General features: G+C 45.2%; 1 pseudogene; it reads left to right on the plus strand.

Moving 5' to 3' along the window:
* Nucleotides 1-3,431: 3,431 nt before the first annotated feature.
* On the plus strand, nucleotides 3,432-20,825 carry LOC149452729 (uncharacterized; annotated as a pseudogene).
* The last annotated feature ends 1,632 nt before the right edge of the window (nucleotides 20,826-22,457 follow it).

Genomic DNA, 22,457 nt, shown 5'->3' on the forward strand with positions numbered 1-22,457 from the left:
TCTATGCAAAGTTGCCAGTCTATGAGATATATCTATTACACAGCATAGGCATACTTAAAATTACACCCCAAAACACATTCTATAACTCTTTCTGAATATGGCGATACCAAATGTGTGAAACTTTTTCACAGTCTGGCCACATAGGGGGGCTCCACATCCAATAAGCACCTTTTGGAGTTCTAGGGGAAAAAATGACACATCTAATTTCTTGACTACCTAATGCCATTTTGGAGGTCCTGGAGCATCAGGACAATGGAATTACCCACAAAATGACCCCATTTTGGAAAGAAAACACTCCAAGGTATATTTTAAGAGTCATGTGGAGTCTTCTGAAAACTGCATTTTTTGCCAAAAGTTTTTGGAAAATGTGAAAAGAAAATGAAAATGTTTTTTTTTTTACGCAAAGTTGTCAATCTATGAGATATTTCTATTATACAACATAGGCATACTTAAAATTACACCCCAAAACACATTCTATAACTCTTCCTGAATATGGCGATACCAAATGTGTGAGACTTTTTTACAGTCTGGCCACATAGGGGGGCTCCACATCCAATAAGCACCTTTTGGAGTTCTAGGGGAAAAAATGACACATCTGATTTCTTGACTACCTAATGCCATTTTGGAGGTCCTGGAGCAGCCGAGTCTTCTGAAGACTTAATTTTTTACACAAATTTTCAGAAAATGTGGAAATTAATCTATTTTTTTTAACGCAATGTTACTAAATTTTGCAAATAAACATAGCATAAAGCATAGTGTAGCTTCACCTACAGCCTGTTCCTAAAAGCTCAATCTACTGGTACGTGGCTGCCCACATAGCACTATGTTCACTCACCAAGAAGTTAAACAAAAGATAAACCAAAGAGTACCTGTGGTTTCAGTGCAGTTGTCTATAGAGGATGGGGGCACCAGTGTCTCGCAGGAAGGTAGCCAGTGGGATTTGCAGATGGGTCAGTACCGATGTCATGCATAGACATGGTGAGCAAACAGGCAAAGCAGTGGTCCAGGAAGAAGACAGGAACATGGTCCATAAAAAGGCCACAGTTGATACAGACAGCAAGCAGAGACGTGATCAAAGGATTGGTCCAGGCAGAAACATAAAGCTTAGGGCCTTGGTTAGGTAAGACTGGACAAAGGGGTAGAGGCTTTGTCCCACCCAAATCTCTTCGAAGCCTCTGGTCTCCAGACCCTGATCCGGGAATTACAAAACCCAAAGAAAACAAAAAAGTTTTCTCTACTTGGAAACACTACTCTGGATCCCCTCACATAAGTGAGACCCCTGTGTTGTCTTGAATCCCACTACTAAAGTGGGAGGGAAAAAGATCAGTCCAGGAGGCAGGCAGAAAACATGGTTGATTAACAGGCCGAGGTCAGTTCAGGCAGCAGGCAGAGGCATGGTCGATTTAACAGGCCGAGGTCAGTTCAGGCAGCAAGCAGAGGCAGAATTGATTAACAGGCTGAGGTCAGTTCAGGCAGCAGGCAGAGGCATGGTCGATTTAACAGGCTGAGGTCAGTTCAGGCAGCAGGCAGAGGCATGGTTGATTTAACAGGCTGAGGTCAGTTCAGGCAGCAGGCAGAGGCAGAATCGATTAACAGGCTGAGGTCAGTTCAGGCAGAGGCAGAATCGATTAACAGGGTGAGGTCAGTTCAGGCAGCAGGCAGAGGCATGGTCGATTAACAGGCCGAGGTCAATTCAGGCAGAAGGCAGAGGCATGGTCGATTAACAGGCCGAGGTCAGTTCAGATGGAAAGCAGGAAAATGAATACAGGCAGAAACGTGGCAGGGAAATAGCAGGTAGGAGGACAAACAGAAATATCTTCACCATACTTCACTAATAATGTAGTGCGGTATGGTAGATACGGAAGCAATCTCCTATACAGAGACCAGGCTTTGAGGGACACTGGGGACAATAGTATCGGGTGTCACGTCGAATTCTATGTTTGGAGCATACACAACATTTTTTTTGAGGATGGCGGTCTGCTTGGGTAGTAGGGATGATATTGGGGAAATGTCTTTCATGCAATCTGCTCACTGCATCAGAGCGAATTTGTTCAGGTACGGGTCTTCCTTGATAGATGAGGGATGTGATAATCTCTTCCTGATATTGTAAGAAGGTGACAGGTCTTTGTGTGGACTTCTGGTAAACGATGTAGGAATTGTACAGGGCCATATGTAAAAGGTAGAAGGATACTTTTTTATACCAGTAGATTGATCTTCTGTTGGGTATGTAGGGCTGTAGTATTTGATCATTTAAATCTACTCCCCCCATGAACAGGTTGTATTCGTGTATGCATTGAGGTTTTCGGATGGTACCGCGTCTTCCTTGAATTTCCAATGAGCTGCTGTTATGGATAGATGAAAGGACATAAACATCCCGTTTGTCTCGCCACTTAAGGGCCAGGATCTCTTCATTTTGCAAGCTAGCTGACTCGCCCCTGTTTAGCTTGGTGGCAACCAATTGTTGTGGAAAGCCCTTCCGATTGGGTCGAGCTGTGCCACAGGCTACAATGTCCTTGAGATAAAGGTGGCGGAAAAGGAGCAGACTTGTGTAGAAATTGTCCACGTAAAGGTGGTACCCCTGGTTGAAGAGGGGGTATACCAGGTCTCAGACAATTTTTCCACTAATCCCCATATAAGCTGGGCATTCAGGGGGCTCTAGCTGACTGTCCTTTCCTTCGTAGATACGGAACTTGTGCACGTATCCTGTGGACCTTTCGCAGAGTTTGTTCATTTTCACACCATATCTGGCCCGTTTGCTTGGAATGTACTGTTTTATGATCAGCCTCCCAGTGAAATGGATTAGGGATTCATCGACACAGATGTTTTTTTCAGGACAATATATTTCTGAAAATCTTTGGTTGAAATAATTGACCAGTGGCCAAATTTTATAAAGTTTGTCATACTCGGGGTGATCTCTGGGGGGGCACATGGAATTATCGTTGAAATGTAGAAAGTGCATTATTGTTCTATAGCGGGTCCTGGACATAGTGGCAGAAAAGAGCGGCATGTGATGAATGGGATTTGTTGACCAATAAGCATGTAATTCATTTTTTTTTGTTAGTCCCATATTAAATGCAAGGCCGAGAAACACTTTAAATTCTTCAACTGTGAGGCATTTCCACTCAAATGGACGGGCATAAAAGGAGTTGGGATTTTGGGTGATACATTGCTGGGCAAAAAGATTGCATTGGTGCACAACTGAATTCAAAAAATCTTCAGTGAAAAATAAATGGAAAAAATCAATGGCTGTAAAATTTTGAGTTTCTACCTGAATGCCTGACTGGGCTATGAATGGGGGAATTATAGGTGCTCGTGATCCTGTAGGTAGCCACACAGGGTTTAAAAGTGCATCTGGGACAGCAGTATGGACCCTTGGTTGCTGACGTGACACCCGAGTACTAGTACTTGCACTTACACTGCTGGTACTAGCCATGTCAGAGGAAGATATTGAGCTGCTGGTGGTTGCTTGCTGGTCCTTGGAGCTCCTCATTCTTTTTGTTGGAACACCTTCTTCTGATTCAGAGAGTGAACCGCTGCTGTGTACTGGTTCATATACAGAATCTGAGTCGACAGTGAGAGCTCTCCGTCACTCTCATCTGTCATACTCAGAATTTGAAATGCCTCCTCGCTTGAATATAATCTTTTGGCCATATTTTTGGCACTGTGATCAGGAACTACTGGAATGGCGGTGATCAGGATGATGGTGCTGGTGTACAGTGGTCTGATGTTACTGTAGTGAGGGACAGATGGCTGTCTGCGGTTGGTTTACACAAGATGCTGTTGGGCAAAGATCAGAGATACCGTGAGCTGGCAGGCAATGTTTTGTGAGTGTGTGTGTAAACTGTGTGCAAAGACTAAAAAGTACTCACAGTTTGCTGTAATGGCTCTCAGGTGATCAGGACTGGTATGGTGGTGATCAGGACCCGTGGGTTTAGCAGCGATCAGGATCCAATGATGTGGCGGCGATCAGAACCCGCTGGTATGGCGGGGATCAGGACCCACTAGTTTGATGGTGATCAGGATCTGCTGGGGTGGTGATCAGGACCTGCTGGTATGGCTGTGATTAGGATCTGCTAGTGTGGCGGCGATCAGGACCCGCTGGTATAGCTGTGATTGGGACCTGCAGGTGTGGCGGTGATCAAGACTTGGTGGCATGATGATCAGGATATGGTAGTGTGGAGGTGATCAAGACCTGCTGGTGTGGAGATCAGGGACACTGGGACGCTATGCAGTGATCAGGGACACAGCTGGGCCGCTGTGTGGCGATCAGGGACACTGGCGATCAGGGACACTGGCGATCAGGGACACTGGCGATCAGGGACACTGGCGATCAGGGACACTGACGATCAGGGACACTGACGATCAGGGACACTGACAATCAAGGACACTGACTATCAAGGACACTTGTGATCAAGGACACTTGTGATCAGGGACGCTTGTGATCAGGGACGCTGACGATCAGAGACACTGACGATCAGAGACACTGACGATCAGAGACACTTGTGATCAAGGACACTTGTGATCAGGGACGCTTGTGATCAGGGACGCTGACGATCAGAGACACTGACGATCAGAGACACTGACGATCAGGAACGCTTGTGATCAGGGACGCTTGTGATCAGGGACACTGACGATCAGGGACACTGACGATCAGGGACACTGACGATCAGGGACACTGACGATCAGGGACACTGACGATCAGGGACACTGACGATCAGGGACACTGACGATCAGGGACACTGACGATCAGGGACACTGACGATCAGGGACGCTTGTGATCAGGGACGCTTGTGATCAGGGACGCTGACGATCAGAGACACTGACGATCAGAGACACTGACGATCAGGAACGCTTGTGATCAGGGACGCTTGTGATCAGGGACACTGACGATCAGAGACACTGACGATCAGGGACACTGACGATCAGGGACGCTTGTGATCAGGGACGCTTGTGATCAGGGACACTGACGATCAGGGACACTGGCGATCAGGGACACTGGCGATCAGGGACACTGGCGATCAGGGACACTGGTGATCAGGGACACTGGTGATCAGGGACACTGGCGATCAGGGACACTGGCGATCAGGGACACTGACAATCAGGGACACTGACAATCAGGGACACTGACAATCAGGGACACTGACTATCAAGGACACTTGTGATCAAGGACACTTGTGATCAGGGACGCTTGTGATCAGGGACGCTGACGATCAGAGACACTGACGATCAGAGACACTTGTGATCAAGGACACTTGTGATCAGGGACGCTTGTGATCAGGGACGCTGACGATCAGAGACACTGACGATCAGAGACACTTGTGATCAAGGACACTTGTGATCAGGGACGCTTGTGATCAGGGACGCTGACGATCAGAGACACTGACGATCAGAGACACTGACGATCAGGGACGCTTGTGATCAGGGACACTGACGATCAGGGACACTGACGATCAGGGACACTGACGATCAGGGACACTGACGATCAGGGACACTGACGATCAGGGACACTGACGATCAGGGACACTGACTATCAAGGACACTTGTGATCAAGGACACTTGTGATCAGGGACGCTTGTGATCAGGGACGCTGACGATCAGAGACACTGACGATCAGAGACACTTGTGATCAAGGACACTTGTGATCAGGGACGCTTGTGATCAGGGACGCTGACGATCAGAGACACTGACGATCAGAGACACTGACGATCAGGAACGCTTGTGATCAGGGACGCTTGTGATCAGGGACACTGACGATCAGGGACACTGACGATCAGGGACGCTTGTGATCAGGGACGCTTGTGATCAGGGACGCTGACGATCAGAGACACTGACGATCAGAGACACTGACGATCAGGAACGCTTGTGATCAGGGACGCTTGTGATCAGGGACACTGACGATCAGAGACACTGACGATCAGGGACACTGACGATCAGGGACGCTTGTGATCAGGGACGCTTGTGATCAGGGACACTGGCGATCAGGGACACTGGCGATCAGGGACACTGGCGATCAGGGACACTGGCGATCAGGGACACGGGCGATCAGGGACACGGGCGATCAGGGACACGGGCGATCAGGGACACGGGCGATCAGGGACACGGGCGATCAGGGACACTGGTCACTGACAATCAGGGACACTTTTGATCAGGGACACTTTTGATCAGGGACACTTTTGATCAGGGACACTTTTGATCAGGGACACTTTTGATCAGGGACACTTTTGATCAGGGACACTTGTGGTCAGGGACAGACAGTCAGGGACACTTGTGGTCAGGGACAGACAGTCAGGGACACTTGTGGTCAGGGACAGTCAGGGACAGTGATCAGGGACACTGTGATCAGGGACAATTAGGGACACTTGCGATCAGACTTGCTCTTGCTCTGGCTATCCAGCTCCTTCTCTCACAGGCACCATGCGGCTTCTGTTTACAGTTATAATTGGTCACATGGTACAGGACGATTTCATTGGTCCTGTACCATGTTACCTGATCCCCTGTATCTGAGGGACCCGGCGATCTGTGGGCACGCGCGTGCGCGGTCAAGGGGGCGGAACCCGCACCATGCGGCTTCTATTTACATTTAGACTGTGTCCTTATTGGACACAGTTGGTCACATGGTACAGGACAGTCCTGTACCACGTCAGGTTATCGCCGGTATCCGAGGGACACGGCGATCACCGGGCACGCGGGTGCGCGCTCTAGGAGCCGCGCACGAGCCTCGGATGCGGGCGGCCGTTTATAAACGGCCACCCGACCCTGCACTGCCACCGTCCGGCCGTTTATATACAACGGCCGGTCGGGAAGTGGTTAAACACAGTAGACTCGATCGAGTGCCCTCTGTCAGTGGATTCCACACAGAGATTTACTATTGAACAGGGTCTAAAAAGAAAGCGCCCACAGAGGACGTCTAAAATGTGTTCTGCACATGCTCAGTTATATCCGGCCATAGACACTGAAAAAGCGTCTAGTTCTTCACTGTGACAACTTGCTTTAAAAAAACAATTTTTTACACATTTTAATTTTTTTTTTAAATGTCAGATATTGTTTAAAGTGAAGTCCTGATATTTGGCAAAGCAAATTTCAATGTGAACATGTCTCTGCAGTGATTTTTCATGGTGTTAGACATGCTTTTTAGCAAGTCTGCTTTTTGAGTCTGATTCCTGGGCTGTGTCTGGTTAGTAAATTCGATTCGGAGTCTACTTGTTGACGCTTCTCTTTAGTAAATGTCTTTGCAGTCTAAAAGTAGACGGTAGCCCACAGAAATGCGCCTAGGTACAATAGTAAATCAGGGTCGAGGCTAACACTTCAGTGTGAACAGCGCTGTGTGCTGCCAAGTGCAGAATTTTCATAGGCATTTGAGAAGCGTAAAAAACACTTCCCAAACACCTGTCTGATGCCTGCTGACAAAGCTAGTGTGAACGTAGCCTTAGAGAAGATAAAGTTGTAATGAAATATAAACAGAAGGAAAATTGAACGTTTCAAACTTGTCAGAAGAACAGGACGCGGACGATTTTGACTATCGCCCAATTTTCCCGGCAATGATGGGCAAATCGGCTGATTGTTTTACCGATAAAAATATGTGCATGAGCCGTGTCCTGCAAGAAGAAGAAAAAGAAAAAGAAGAAGAAGAATTCCAGTCCGCTATTATATTTTACATGAAAAGTCTTGCGGTTGCAACAATGTATCTATTTGTATCCGAATAAAAACATCTGTATCCGAAATGGATACAAATGGATACATTGTTGCAACCGCAAGACTTTTCATGTAAAATATAATAGCGGAGCTCTCTGCAAGGGACAGAAGTAAAAATGCCGGCCGTAGACGGCCAATTTTTTTACTGAATGATCGATTTTTGCGTTTTAAAAAAACGGCTGGTTTTTGACCAATCTATGGCCTGCATAAGACCAGAAACTCAGACATATACTAGGCCCAATTAACCTAACAGCATGCCTTTGGAGTGTTGGCAGAACCCATGACCCATATGCTGTAAGTTCTGAGCTCTAACCCCTAAGCCACTGAGGGAGACAGAGTTTGAGCTGCAATGTAGAATAGTTACATTGTTTAAAAATAATGATAAAGCGTGCATTGGTAAAGTTATATAGACTACTAAAATGGTATTACACAAGATAAATATAAATCTAGGTATAGATATGAAGGTAGCAGCTAGCACTCGGGGTATTGGCAACAGTCCCAGAATAGAAATATGTTACAGTAATAGTGTAGCGCTATAAATGCATGTTATCTATCATAAACACATGTAAAATAAAAAAAGTGCAAATAAGTGCAATAATTATGTAAACTAGTAAATGGTGTTAAAAAAGTTAATATAATCATTCCTGAATAATAGAATGTCCTTCGTGTCAAAGTACCAACTCAGAGAGTGCCTATGAATAGCACGTGTGGTACTTATTTGCACGTTTTTGATTTTACATGTGTTTATGATTGATAACATGCATTTATAGCGCTGCACCATTACTTTAACATAGAATAGTTACATGATTAAAGAGAAGGAAGATATATAATTATATTGGGAAATTAAAACTAGACATTCCCAATTATTTGAAATATAAGTGTGAAAATGTTTGACATTCATTAGGAAATGCATTAGTTGTCTGATCATTTTGGAGAAACAGCAACCAAAAAAAAAAAATATATATATATAGGTGTACTTTTACTTAAAATTATAAGTATTCTCATATGCAAACAGAAAAACGCCAACAAAGCCTGTGGTTGTGCGCCACCTAATGAACATATTTGCACCTAAAAATGTGCCAGACACAATTCCACATTTACTAACAGGAAAGAGTCTACAAGTAGACGCTTTTCAATGAGTTTGCTAGACGCCTTTCAGAAGACTGACAGGTGTAGATTGTTTTAATTGAGTCTGCCTGAATGTTAAGCATCTGTGGTACACTCAATTCTTAGTAAATCAGGGCCATAGAGTCATAATCTGGTATAAATTTAGCTAATCGAGATGGTGTAAAATACCATCTCGAAATTACTTTATAGGAGTTCTCCAATAATCTGGTTCTCCAATAATAATTTCAGACAGAAATTCCTGCTGAGGATTTGGGGTCTATGTGGCAAGGGGTTTCCCAATGCTCTCATAATATACCGATGTTACGAAAGCATTGGGAAACCCCTTGCCACATAGACCCCAAATCCTCAGCAGGAATTTCTGTCTGAAGCGCCACATTCCATTGCACGCAGTAAGCAGGTAGAGGTTCAGCCATATGATTCCAGATTGATAAATAAGTTTGAGAGAGGGCACCTAGTGGAAGCCGAAGCCTTACAAAGCGATTCAAAACCAGGAAAGGTGCGAGGGGAATCCCGTCTAGGAATCAAAGGTGCAACAAAATGATGTAATTGCAAATAACAAAATAACTCCTATGGAGGAATAGCATGACTCTCGAAGCTGCGCAAACATACGTATACTTCGACCAGTGATTAACGAGTGATCCATCGTAAAACCATGAGTTATCCACCAACGAAAGGCCATCTTATCAAGTCTTAACGAGTCTCAAATTTTTAAAGAGTGAGTCAAGACAAGATTCCAAAATATAGGCTGAGAGAATGGAGGAAGCCAGCTGAAGGCAGAAGGGGATGTGTGTCCAAAGTATCTATCAGTGCCCCTAAGGGTAAGTCTTTGTGAGAAAAAAGCTGAATTAGGGGAGTAACTTGGGCTGCAATATAGTAGTGATGAACGTTCGGAAGACCAAGACCACCCCGAATACGTGGGCGGTAAAGCAACTGTTTAGACAAATGAGGACATCCTGAAGCCCAAACAAACCAAAAAATTTGGCGTTGTAAGATACAGAGTATGTGGGGTGGAATCCAAACAGGGAGCACCCGAAAAGGATAAAGTCATTTTAATCGCTTGAGCCCTACCAAACCAGGATAAGGACATTGACTGCCAAGAAGAGAGCAACTGGGTTAGCTGTGAAAGCAGAGGAGGTATGATACAAAAAATCATAAGGTGCAAGTTTAACTCCCAAATAAGGAAGAGAGGAGGTCCATTGAAATTGAAATTGGGATTGAAGGTGTGTTACAAACGGTAGGGGAAGGGAAACGTTCATAGCCACTGACTTAGTAGGATATACAATAATCCCGAGAGATGAGTGAAGGCAGTCAAAAGTGATAAGAGATTGGGGAAAGAAATAAGTGGAGACAAAAGATACATCAGAATATCATCTGCAAAATGGGCAAATTTATGATGCAATTTCACCAATTCGAGACCCGAAATGTCTGGATGAAGCCGAATGCAAACAGCGAGGGGTTCAAGGGCCAAGATGAAAAGAAGAGGAGACAGGGAACAACCCTGACGCATACCACCCTTAATTGGAAACTGAGAAATTCAACCACATGATAATGGACCGTAGCAGACAGAATACTGTAAAGTCTATAAATCCACTGAAGAACATCATTTAACACACCCCACCTCTGAAAGGCCCTCTGTAAGTAAGTCAAGGAAAGGGTATCAAAGGCTTTAGTCATATCCAAGGACAAAACCATAAGATCACGGGACCGTAGTTGAGTGAAATGACTAATTAAAATAGAGCATCGAATACTATAGTCCGCCTGGTGTCGAGGCTCGAAACCCACTTGATCCTTATCAGTTAAGATAGGGATTAACACACTCAATCTATTGGCCCGAGTTTTAGTCAGAATTTTTAAATCCACATTCCACAGAGAAATAGGGCAATAATTCGACCATGATTGCTGATCCTTCCCCGATTTGGGAATCATCACAATCTTGGCCTTTAGCATTTCCGAAGTCTTAAGCTGATTGAATACCTGGGCCAGAATAGGAACTACAACATCGCAAAATTTTTTATAAAAGAGAGTCGTAAAGCCATCAGGGCCAGCACGCTTATATACTTTCAAAGATTGAATCGTTTGCCGAAGCTCGTCCTGTGTAATATCAGCGCCCAACATGTCCCTTTGATCGTCTGATATATGAGGTAAAGGAGTCTCCCGAAGGAACGTGTCAATGACATCAACTAGGATAACTAGGATAACTAGGATAACATCAAGCCATGGAGATCTGTAATGGTCTCAGGCAGGCCCCTGATACGAATATTCCCGAGACGAGCTTTATTTTCCGCCTCTTCCAGTTGATTCTTAAGAGAATGTAATTCTGCCTGTAGATTTTCTATATCACCCTCATGGCCATCCAGAACTGTAGTGACATCATCTATTCTGCATTCTAGAAGAGCAGCCCTCTCACCTACATTTCTAAGTTTTAAGTAAATCTGCTGATAATTTGCAAGAGATCTTGGCAAGTTCCTCCCGAACAATCCCTCAAATTTTATCCAACAGAACCGAATCTTGATCCACGCGGGATGGCTGCAAGGCAGAGGGGAACTGTAAAGAGCTGTCAACTGAATCCTCAGAGTCTCCTAATGACTGTCTTGTGGTCTCATCTGCAGGGGGGGGGGGCGATGCCATCTTGGAAGAGACCCGGCGTTGAGGCTTAGGATCAGCCTGCTGCTTGGACCGGACCCGATCTGGAGGAGCCATGGTCACTGATCACTCCCCCACACCCTCCGATACCCGTAGAAACCAGCAGGGACTCGATGGGCTCCTTCTAGCCAGAGGTAGAGGAGGCAACGTGTCTGGGGTGAGTGGAGCTAGCTCAAATCGTGGCCATCTTGGGCCACTCCGTGCATGTGCCCCAAGTAAAAGTAGTTTTCATGTGTTTTATTCAAAGTCACATAAGTTCATGTGCATGACAACTCCTGTGTCAACATTTCTGCTTCTTTTTTATAGCCAATGTTATTTTTTTTTTCTACTTGCTGTGAATTCCACATTCATTCATGTATGGAGCTGTGCAGAAAACTGCAAACATGCTGCAGAATTCCACACAGCTCTGTTCAGCACATCAAACCGGAGTTATGGTATGGATTGGTCACATAAAACAATTGTTTTCTGTGTGCCCTTGCACACATCTGTGTCTTCCTAGTGCAGAAAATGTCAGGTCTCTGCATACGGTGTGAATGGGCCCTTAAAATGTAAATGCTTTTTCCTCACTGCTCTTTCACATTTTTGCTGAGTAAGCTTACAGTCTGTGTTAATTTTTTTGTATCTCGGTTTGAGTTACTGGACCCATCAACCCAACATACATAAATAAAATTGTTTAATTAGCTTTCTTCAAGCAGATGTAAGTATTGACTGTTCATTATATGTAAAAAGGAATTAGGCTAATGAATACAGGGAATAGGGAGGGAAATGACCCTTTTCAGGCTTATTTGATTTACTTTTCTTTTATGAAACTCTGAGAAACTATGATGATTGAATAGAGGTAATATATCCTTTTTCTGATTTATTTGCCCTTATTAGTTGGCTTAGCAAAGTTGGCTTTGATTAGAAAGAGTACATTATTTTTAATTATGCTGTTATTAAATCTTCCTTAATGGATTTAAACATATTTTTCCTTACATATACAGTATATGTAGTAGAACTTCAGGCAGTAACACACTTATGCCATAAAGTTAATGAAAACATTATAGGCTTTATATATACTCAGCAAAAAAGACATTCATTCTTACAGCAGTAATCACTAAGTGATTCAAAAGATCATTTAACTAAAACATATCCTTTACAACAATTACTTAGAGTAGAACTAAAGGCAAAACTCTTTCCTGGTGCCTATCCATGGCAGCATACCTGCGATAAGCTCCACCTTAGACTCCTCCTTCAAGACCAGTGAATATATAAAAGAAAAGATTAAGGAACCCCAGCATTCTCCTTTTTTTCCTCATACCTTATGGTCAATGAATGTAAGTTGGTCGTCCTTACCTCTTCCGTAAGCAGCTTCCGCCTGAGTTCAGCCTCTCCCAATCGCAGTCCCTACTTTTGGGCAGCTAAAGGCGCTGATAAGGTAGGGAGTCCCTTCTGGGGACTTCTTTTGGTACAGCAGTTGTCGCTTATCCAGAAGCACTGTCGTCTGCCAACAAGTTAATGGCATTCACTGAAACTTAGGACAGAGAGAGCAGCTATTCCTGTGCTTTCTCCATGACTTTCCATGCACTCACCCCCCCTCTCCTCTGTCCTTCTATTTGTCTTCTTCATTTCTGTGATCCTCCTCTGTCTCTCCCCAGGTACTTTTTCCTCCCTCTGCTTTCTCTTGATTTTCTCACTCTATTGAGCCGGCGAGTTTCCCTCTGCTCCCTCTTCCCTCGGCTCTGTCCCGACTTCTTCCCGGCACGGTGCGCATGCACAGCATGACTGAGCTAGCCAGCAGGGTCCTAGAGCCACCAGTTCACGCATGCACAGTGCGGCTTGACGCTATGGTGGCCATCATGGTTATGGGAAAATAAGCTATTTTTGGCCTTACTTGAATTTCTATTTTGTTTCCTTCCAGGATGAGGGAGGAATTTGTTTCTCTTTACCCCGCCCCTTCCACTATTTAGTCCCGGGAGCTTTAGTGTGGCCTTGTGTGGCTTCGGTGGAGGCCGGCCTTGCTGAGAGCTCCTGGAAGTATTGCCAGTATTTACCTGTGGTAAGTCTTTTTTATTTTTCTTTCTTCCTCTCTTTTTTATTTTCACTCCCTTTCTTCCTTTCTTCCATGCACCCTCCTTTATCATTTCCTTTTTTTTTTCCAAAAAAAAGAGGGGGAAACGCAGTAATCTAATCCTCTGCCTGTCTTATAGCTGCTCTTTTTCCCTCTGCTTGAGATGAGCCGTTTGCCGTCTAAATAAGACCCTTCTCTACTTCAAAGGTAAGGGCTTCCGGCTGGGTAAGTAAAAAAAAAAAAAGAGTGCGCTTATGCTGGTACATTTATATACTTCAGCCCTGTACACAAGAAGAGGTCCAAGAGGACATCCAGGCACCATGAGGAATCCAACAAGGGCAGTCTGAGCCAAGCTCGATCTTCAAGATCCAGATACCATTCGACTGGGGCACTTTCTTCTGCCAAAAGACAACGATCCTCATGCTCCCTAAGTCCTAGACCTCAAAAATGCCAGGCATGTGAAGCCACCTCTCTACCAGGCAAGCTAGTCTACAGAGACTGTTTCAGGGAAAGAGGTGCAGAGAGCCAGCAGGTTGCAGACCTACTAAAAAAAGTAGTCAAAGATTCACTTGCAGAGCTAGTAGCAGCTAATCCATTACAATTATCACAGCTTCCTCAGGAAGAGGCATCAGACGCACTACTACCTGGCCCATTGTTGGGCGTATCCTCTCACCTAATAGCTGACCGGCCGTCTAGACAATCTGGAGAAGATTCCTCGGATGAATCAGATCCCTCAGGCTTTAGCTTTTTCCTGGTTCAGCCTTATGTCCAGGCAGTCAAGCTTTCCATTGGTTGGGAAGAAACTGATTCCCCAGCAAGGAAATCAAGGAGCTACTTCCCATTTCTTAATAAGCGAATCTCCTTCTTTCCTCTGATGGATGAGATCAGGGATGTTATAGAAGGAGAATGGAAATGGACAGAGAAAAGATTTTCTCTCAATCACCTATGAAAGCTATATCCACTATCAGAAGCTAGTTGGAATGTTGGATGGTCCACCGGCAGTGGATGCAGCGGTGGTCCGCTTAGCAAAAAACATAACATTACCTATGGATGACTCAACCTCGTTTAAAGACCCCCTAGACAGACGAATAGATCTTGACCTAAAGAGGGCCTATCAGATTGCTGGAAATGTCTGCAAGTCAGCGATTGTCACGGTGTAAGGTCAGGTTCAGAGACCAGTTGCTATAGCAGTAAAAGGCTTACCTGGAACCAGCAGGATAGGTAACCCAGCGGATCCCCCTGGGAATGACGCAGGCTCACCTGAGGTGCGGGGTCTAAGTATTAACCGGTATTTACCAGAGCTCCTAATGGTGGAGATGGATTGGGCTGCGTGTTAATACCAGGTCGCAGATCTCAGGATCACCCCACCAGGGAATGAGCAGACTGGGAACCAATAGCGGATCAACAGGTTAGGGATCAGACGAAAGCAGAGTCGGTCACAAGCCAAGGGTCGGTCACAAATGGTAGCAGATCAATCGTGGTCAGGAACAAGCCAAAGGTCAGTAGCGGAGGTGTAGACAGCAGCAGGAACAGTAGCAGGATATTGGCTGGAAAGGCACAATAATCTGGCAAGGAGGAAGTCCAAGGACATGGCTTATATAGGAAGTTCATGGGAGGAGCAAGGAGTTCAAGGTTCAAGAGCAAACAAGGCACAAGGCAGGATTATCCAATAGATGAGGCAAAGTGTTGTCCAGCATCCTAGGTAGCTCAGTGAGTAGAGTTACTGCCTGACACAGTAGAAGTCCCAGGTTCAAGTCCAGGCCCTGACAGTACTCCCCTCCTCCCAGGACGTCCTCTGGACGTCTTAGGACTAGGCTTGTGTGGAAACCTCTGGTGGAATTCTCTTGTTAGTCTAGGAGCATGAACATTCTCCTCAGGCTCCCAAGAATTTTCTTCTGGTCCATATCCTTCCCATTGAACCAGATACTGTAACTTATTCCTAAAGATCCTGGAATCAAGGATTTTCTCCACCACAAATTCTTCTTCACCCTGTACCTCAACAGGTGGAGGAGGTGGAAAAATTCTTCCAGGGAAAGGATTTTCCTGAAACGGTTTGAGTAGTGATATATGAAAAACAGGGTGAATCCTCATACTATCCGGAAGCTGTAAGCGAAAGGTGACTGGGTTGATTTGGGCAGAAATCTGAAAAGGACCCACAAACTTTTGACCCAACTTAGCAGATGGCACCTGGACCTTCAAATTCTTTGTTGATAACCAAACTTTTTCACCCACATGAAACGTAGGAAGAGTTCTCCGATGTCTGTCTGCAGACTTTTTGTAATACTCCTGAGCTTCCCTCAAAGTCTCAATCAATTTCTCTTGAATCTCCTGCAATGTAGTTAGTCTATTGGTAACAGCAGGGATTGGAGTTGTGATAGGGAGATCAGGAATAAAAACTGGATGGTAACCGGCGTTTAAGTAAAAAGGACTTTGAGAGGTGGAACTATGTTTAGAATTGTTGTATGCAAACTCTGCAGTGGGAAGACAGTCCACCCAGTCATCCTGAAGATAAGTGACAAAGCATCGAAGATACTGTTCCATTGTTTGATTAGTTCTCTCAGTCTGACCATTAGACTGGGGATGAAAAGCAGAGGACAGATTAATTGTAACACCTAAGGCTGAGCAAAAACTTCTCCAGAATTTCGAAGTAAACTGCACACCTCTGTCAGACACCACATCATCATGGATTCCATGCAGTTTAAAGATTTCTCGTACCATCAGTTCAGCAGTCTGTTCAGCAGTGGGCACCCCCTTAACTGGAACAAAATGGGCCATTTTAGTGAGACGGTCAACCACTACCAAAATGGTGGTCATTCCTTTTGAGGGAGGTAAATCCACCACAAAATCCATAGAAATAGACCCCCATGGTCTTGATGGAACAGGGAGTGGCTGAAGCAACCCCAAAGGGGAGGCTCGGGGAATCTTTTTGCGTGCACAGGTCAAGCATGAGGTCACATAGCGTTTGACATCTTTCTTGTACCCCGGCCACCAAAAGGAACGTGATAATAGTTCTTCGGTCTTAGCGACTCCAAAATGCCCAGCAAGTTTGGAATCATGAACCAACTTGAGAGCTTCCACCCGAACAGATTCAGGTACATAAAGATGATGTCCTTGAATCCAAAAGCCATTCTTATAAGTCAGGTTAATGTCCGTAGGTGGATGATTGAGAAGTGGGTCATTCTCATACCCCTCTTTAAGAAGATTCAAGAATGCCTTAGGACTTGTGGCCCCTAGAAAGTTCTTTTGAGGCAGGATTGTGCATTCAGAAGTGTTCTCCTGGAGAGGCCCAGACGACATTCGTGATAAGGCATCAGCCTTTCCGTTTCTTGACCCAGGTCGATATGAGATAATAAAATTGAACCTGGAAAAGAACAGTGACCAACGTGCTTGTCTAGAAGACAATCTCTTGGCAGAACGGATGAATTCTAGATTTTTATGATCCGTGAAGACAGTCACAGGATGCTTAGCCCCTTCCAACAGATGCCTCCATTCGGAAAAGGCTTCCCTAATTGCCAGCAACTCCTTATTCCCAATGTCATAATTCCTTTCAGCAGATGACATCAAACGAGAAAAATAAGCACAGGGATGAAGCTGCATTTTTTCTCCTCGTCGCTGAGAAATGATAGCTCCCACGGCGGAGTCTGAGGCATCCACTTCCACAATAAAAGGTAGCTCAGGATCAGGATGTACCAATATTGGTGCAGATGTGAAGAGAGTCTTTAGCTTACTAAAAGCAGTTTGTGCCTCAGTTGACCATGCTAAGGCCACTCCTTTCTTTGTCAGCTGTGTAATTGGTGCTATTACCTTAGAGAAGTTTCTTATGAATTTCCTATAAAAGTTTGCAAATCCAATAAATCGTTGTATTTCCTTAACGTTTCCAAGGGCAGTCCAATCCACCACTGCCTTGATCTTTTCAGGATCCATGCTCACTCCTTCTGAAGAAACGTTATATCCCAAGAACTGGATCTGGGCTCGTTCAAACTCACACTTCTCCAGTTTGATGTAAAGTCGGTTCATCCTTAACCTTTTGAATACAGTGCAGACATGCTTGCGATGCTCCACCAGGTTGTCCGAAAAGATGAGGATATCGTCCAGATAAGCAATAACAAACTGGTCCAACAAATCTCGAAACACATCATTTATGAAGTGCTGAAAAGTCGCGGGAGCATTACATAGGCCAAAAGGCATAACTAGGGACTCAAAGTGTCCATATCTGGTTCTAAAGGCAGTCTTCCATTCGTCGCCTTGACGCATGCGTACCAGGTTATATGCCCCCCGTAAGTCAAGTTTTGTGAAGACTTTGGCAGAGCGGAGTCTTTCCAACGTCTCTGCGATTAAAGGGAGTGGGTAACGGTTTTTAACAGTGATTTTATTCAAGCCCCTAAAATCAATGCATGGACGCAAGGTGGAGTCCTTTTTCTCAACAAAGAACAGGGCTGCTCCTGCAGGAGATGTTGAGGGTCTGATAAAGCCCTTCTCCAAATTCTCATCAAGCCACTCCCTTAGCACCTTTAACTCAGGTTCTGATAAATTGAAAATGCGGCTGAATGGTATTTCTGCTCCTGGAAGCAGTTCAATGGGACAATCATATGGACGATGAGGAGGTAGTTGATCCGCATTTTTCTTATCACAGACGTCTCGAAACTCATGGTATTGTGGAGGCAGATTGTCATATGACTGTGTAGTTACCATATCAGCCTGTGATTTCCTGATTGGTAGACAACTTGTAGCACATGGTTTCCTACAATGTTCCTCACAATGGGGGGATGTAAAATTTATGGTCCGTGCTTCCCAGTTGATGAAGGGATTATGGGTAGTAAACCAAGGGATGCCCAGGATGACAGGAAATTTAGGTGATGTAATCAGCTGAAAGCTGATGGTCTCAAAATGGTCAGCCTGAAATTGAAGTACTAGAGGAACTGTTTCATGAGTAACTGGTCCTGATGATAAAGGTGAACCATCAACTGTCTCCATATCAATAGGGGCAGATTTGTTTCTCCTGAGAATATTATTATTGTGGGCAAACTCTATGTCCATAAAGTTTCCCCCAGCCCCAGAGTCCAGCATAGCAGAACAAGGAATTTCATGGCCCTCAGTAAAAAGTTTGATAGGGACAACAAAATGAGACTGTTTAGGACCAACTTTATCTTCTTCATCGATCAATGGGGAGATAGACTGGGTAATTGAATTTATGCGTTCAGGCAGGATAACATCAGTCGCAGCAATTGTTCTTTTGACTTTATTAGGACAATTGACTGCGTAATGCCCAGAGTCCCCACAGTATAAACATAAATTCTCCAAACGTCTTCTCTCCTTCTCTTGAGTAGAAATTGATCTTTTAACAGTATCTACTTGCATAGGTTCAGGTGTGTTATAATCTGAAGAAATGTTTAAATCCTTCTGACTGAACTGATTAGCAGAAAAACGCATGCCACCATTACTTCCCAATCTCTCCTTTCTTCTTTCTGTCAGTCTCTGGTCAATCCGAATGCATAATTGGATGAACTCCTCAAGATCGTTAGGAGTCTCTCCTCTGGCGAGCTCATCCTTCACCTGTTCAGAGAGCCCCTGCCGGAACTGACTCTTTTGCGCTGCTGGGTTCCAGGTGGTGTCTGAGATCCAGTGTCGAAATTCAGTTGTATACTCCGCAACAGGGCGTCTACCCTGCCTCAAACTATGCAGCTTTGCTTCAGCGGTAGCGCAGCGGTTGGGATCATCAAAGACCTGGTTCATTGCAGTCACAAAAGTCGCAAAACTGTTTAACATTGCATTGTTTTGCTCTATATAGGGAGAGGCCCAAGCTAGGGCTTCCTCAGTCAGGAGGTTTATAACAAACAATACCTTCTGCCTCTCAGTATTAAATGCAGCAGGTTGCATCTGGAAATAAATGCGGCATTGGTTAAGGAAACCCCTGTAGTGGCGGCGGTCTCCATTGAACTTGAGTGGCAGAGGCATGCGTGTATTAGCAACATCGCGGGAGCACATGTCCAGCAATCGTGTCTGCAGAGCATGGATCTCTTCCTGTTGCCCCTCTACTACACTTTGCAGTTCAGCAAATTTCTTTTGGTAGGTAACACCAAACTCTTGTAGCTCTGAAATTTGCTGCCTGACAGGAGCCATGGCATTTGCTATAGCGGCCTCCATGTGTGGGCCAGATTATTCTGTCACGGTGTAAGGTCAGGTTCAGAGACCAGTTGCTATAGCAGTAAAAGGCTTACCTGGAACCAGCAGGATAGGTATCCCAGCGGATCCCCCTGGGAATGACGCAGGCTCACCTGAGGTGCGGGGTCTAAGTATTAACCGGTATTCACCAGAGCTCCTAATGGTGGAGATGGATTGGGCTGCGTGTTAATACCAGGTCGCAGATCTCAGGATCACCCCACCAGGGAATGAGCAGACTGGGAACCAATAGCGGATCAACAGGTTAGGGATCAGACGAAAGCAGAGTCGGTCACAAGCCAAGGGTCGGTCACAAATGGTAGCAGATCAATCGTGGTCAGGAACAAGCCAAAGGTCAGTAGCGGAGGTGTAGACAGCAGCAGGAACAGTAGCAGGATATTGGCTGGAAAGGCACAATAATCTGGCAAGGAGGAAGTCCAAGGACATGGCTTATATAGGAAGTTCATGGGAGGAGCAAGGAGTTCAAGGTTCAAGAGCAAACAAGGCACAAGGCAGGATTATCCAATAGATGAGGCAAAGTGTTGTCCAGCATCCTAGGTAGCTCAGTGAGTAGAGTTACTGCCTGACACAGTAGAAGTCCCAGGTTCAAGTCCAGGCCCTGATAGCGATTGTGTTGATATCTGTCTCCAATGCTTTGCAAGTATGGACGGATAACATAGAGGTGGCTTTCCAACAGGGAGTTCTCAAGGAGGACATAATCAAGGATTTAGATGAGCTCAAGCTCTCGGCTGACTTCATTGGTGAAGCAGTTATTGATACAATAAGATCTTCTGCAAGATCAATGCTGCGTGCCATAATGGCTAGGCAGGCCTTATGGTTGAAGCCATGGGCGGCTGACACGGAGTCAATACAACATTGATGTAAAATCCCTTTTGATGGCGGCAAGGCACTGTTTGGGACGAGGCTGGAAAAGGCCATTTCCCTTGTTACAGGAGGAAAATCAGGCCTGTTACCCTAAGATAAAAGACCTAGACGTACCAGGGGATTTACTTCAAGATTTCAGCAGATCAGGGGCAAAGATTACAGGCAGTTCAGACAGGGCACAGACTCAAGAAAAACCTGGAGAAGCACACAATCCACTTTTTTGAGGACCCACAAACAAAAGGCTCTGGACACCACCAAATCCTTTTGATGCCAGGCCATCCCAGTAGGAGCCGGACTGAGGCATTTTGCCAAGGTTTGGATGCAAAAATCTCACTATCCCTGGGTGGTCTCAACAGTTCAGTTTGAACACTTCTGGGCTTTGTCAGACTGGCCACTTCATGACTTCGTCACCCAAAGGAGAATACCAGAGTCTCCTCAGAAGAAAGAGGTACTTCTTCAATTTCTAGATTCCCTACAGGCACAGCAAGCGGTAATATTGGTTTCTCTATCCGAGAGGTTTTCAGGTTTTTACTCCAACCTATTTCTAGTACCCAAAAGTAATGGAAGTTGGAGACCCATAATAGATCTCAAGAAATTAAACCATTACATACTCATGGAGAGCTTCAAGATGGAACCCCTGCAGGCTATTATCCATGCCATTCAACCTGGGGACTGGATGCCGTCAGTGGACCTTCAAGATGTGTACTTACATATACCCATACTCCCACCGTTTCAGAAATATCTGAGGTCTGCAGTCGGCCAGATTCATCTGCCATTCCAGAGTTTGCCCTTCAGTCTATGTACTTCTTCCAGAGTCTTCATAAAAGTACTGATCACAGTCCTAGCCCCATTATGGGAAGTTGGGCTCAGGGTATATCACTACCTGCACAATTTCCTACTACTAGCAAAGAACCCAGCCCAACTAACAGAACACAGGGAAGTTCTGATTTACACACTATCAGAGTTCAGTTGGGTGATAAATCAAACAGAAAGTCAACTTATCCCAACACAGCAAATGATTTATCTAGGCACCCTGTTTAACACTTCCAATGTGTCAGTGTCCCTGCCGCCTCAGAAAATGACAGCCATCATCCGGGAGATGAAGAAAGTGAGGACACTATCCCACCTTGAGCTGCCGGAGTCTGACAGGGGTGATGTCAGCATGTATCCCAATGGTTTCATGGGCCCACTGGCACCTGAGGCACTTTCAATTAGAATTTCTAAGACAATGTTACAAGCTTTTCCTATCCAAGTCTATACGTTTGACAAGTCTGATGCACAGGGGACTATGGTGATGGACGAAGAAAGAAATGCTTATAAGATCACGTCCATTGGGGTATCTCTCCTGGACCATAGTTACCACAGATGCCAGTGCGATTGGCTGGGGGGCACACTGCAACCAGGTGTCAGTTCAAGGAAAATTGGTGTTTCACGCAACAAGAATCATCTAAAATATTCTGGAAATTCAAGCAGCTTTTTTCACTCTGATAGCCCTGGACAACAGGGTGGCAGTTTCATACATCCAGCATCTGGGGGGGACCCACAGCAGGACCTTATTGAGAGAAGTGGAACCCATTTACCTTTTAGCAGAAAGGAATAGTCTATCTGTCAGGCCACCTGAATATGAAGGCAGACCTTTTGTCCCGAAAATTTGTGGACGCCAAAGAATGGTCTCTGCATCACAAGATATTCGATTGGATCATGAATCTGTGAGGTCTTCCTGATCTGGATCTCTTTGCTACAGCAGACAGCTCCAAAGTGTTGAGGTTCATTTCATGCCTACCTCACCCCCAGGCAGTAGCAATAGATGCCCTCTCGAGTCTGTGGGCATGCAACCTGGCCTATGCATCCCCTGTAGCGGTGTTTCTCAGTGTTCGCACACCGATAAAAATCCCACTCA

This window comes from Staurois parvus, unplaced genomic scaffold, assembly GCF_062004578.1.
Source record: "Staurois parvus isolate SC_StPar_1 unplaced genomic scaffold, SC_StPar_1.0 ptg000468l, whole genome shotgun sequence".
Lineage (NCBI taxonomy): Eukaryota > Metazoa > Chordata > Amphibia > Anura > Ranidae > Staurois > Staurois parvus.